This window comes from Trypanosoma cruzi (assembly GCF_000209065.1).
Source record: "Trypanosoma cruzi strain CL Brener chromosome Unknown tcruzi_1047053463131, whole genome shotgun sequence".
Lineage (NCBI taxonomy): Eukaryota > Euglenozoa > Kinetoplastea > Trypanosomatida > Trypanosomatidae > Trypanosoma > Trypanosoma cruzi.
The window spans coordinates 1-1,053 of NW_909174.1; the positions used below are offsets into that span (position 1 = coordinate 1).

Genomic DNA, 1,053 nt, shown 5'->3' on the forward strand with positions numbered 1-1,053 from the left:
GTTCTTGCCTTTTTTCCTACCGTTTTTTTTTCTATTTTCATCATCTCCCGCGGCTCTTCCGTGGCTTGCCTGTCGCCGGCGGGCGGGCGGCTGCGCATCGCGTGGCGCGTCGCCGGGTACGACCATACTTGGCCGAGTGCACCACATCCCGTCCGATTTGTGAAGTTAAGCGGCCACAGGCCTCGTTAGTACGGCGATCAGTGATGGCGCTGGAACCCGGGGTGCCGTACCCTTCCCACTATTTTTTTTTTTTTCCGCCACCGCGCGCCGCCAGTCGCTTCTTCACCGCGCCGGGGCGGGCGGTGGGTGGGCTCTCCGAGCGCGCGGGCGCCGCAGCAAAAAAGAAAAATTACTGACGCAGTTTCCGCGCCACATGTGGGGAAGCGAGGCGTCCGGAGGCTTCATGGCAAAATCCGGAAAAGGGCCTGCGGAGCTTCATTTTTAAATTTGTTCTTGCCTTTTTTCCTACCGTTTTTTTTTCTATTTTCATCATCTCCCGCGGCTCTTCCGTGGCTTGCCTGTCGCCGGCGGGCGGGCGGCTGCGCATCGCGTGGCGCGTCGCCGGGTACGACCATACTTGGCCGAGTGCACCACATCCCGTCCGATTTGTGAAGTTAAGCGGCCACAGGCCTCGTTAGTACGGCGATCAGTGATGGCGCTGGAACCCGGGGTGCCGTACCTTCCCACTATTTTTTTTTTTTTCCGCCACCGCGCGCCGCCAGTCGCTTCTTCACCGCGCCGGGGCGGGCGGTGGGTGGGCTCTCCGAGCGCGCGGGCGCCGCAGCAAAAAAGAAAAATTACTGACGCAGTTTCCGCGCCACATGTGGGGAAGCGAGGCGTCCGGAGGCTTCATGGCAAAATCCGGAAAAGGGCCTGCGGAGCTTCATTTTTAAATTTGTTCTTGCCTTTTTTCCTACCGTTTTTTTTTCTATTTTCATCATCTCCCGCGGCTCTTCCGTGGCTTGCCTGTCGCCGGCGGGCGGGCGGCTGCGCATCGCGTGGCGCGTCGCCGGGTACGACCATACTTGGCCGAGTGCACCACATCCCGTCCGA

General features: G+C 59.8%; 3 non-coding genes across 3 annotated transcripts; all 3 read right to left on the reverse strand.

Annotated features, from left to right (window-relative positions):
- Window positions 1–114: 114 nt before the first annotated feature.
- Tc00.1047053463131.10 lies at window positions 115–224 on the reverse strand. The gene has a single exon (XR_008254682.1). It is a non-coding gene; the product is annotated as a 5S ribosomal RNA (M5) (ribosomal RNA).
- Window positions 225–563: 339 nt separating this feature from the next.
- Window positions 564–673, reverse strand: Tc00.1047053463131.20. The gene has a single exon (XR_008254683.1). It is a non-coding gene; the product is annotated as a 5S ribosomal RNA (M5) (ribosomal RNA).
- Window positions 674–1,011: 338 nt separating this feature from the next.
- On the reverse strand, window positions 1,012–1,053 carry Tc00.1047053463131.30 (the record flags this gene model as incomplete). Its single annotated transcript, XR_008254684.1, has 1 exon — window positions 1,012–1,053. It is a non-coding gene; the product is annotated as a 5S ribosomal RNA (M5), 5' partial (ribosomal RNA).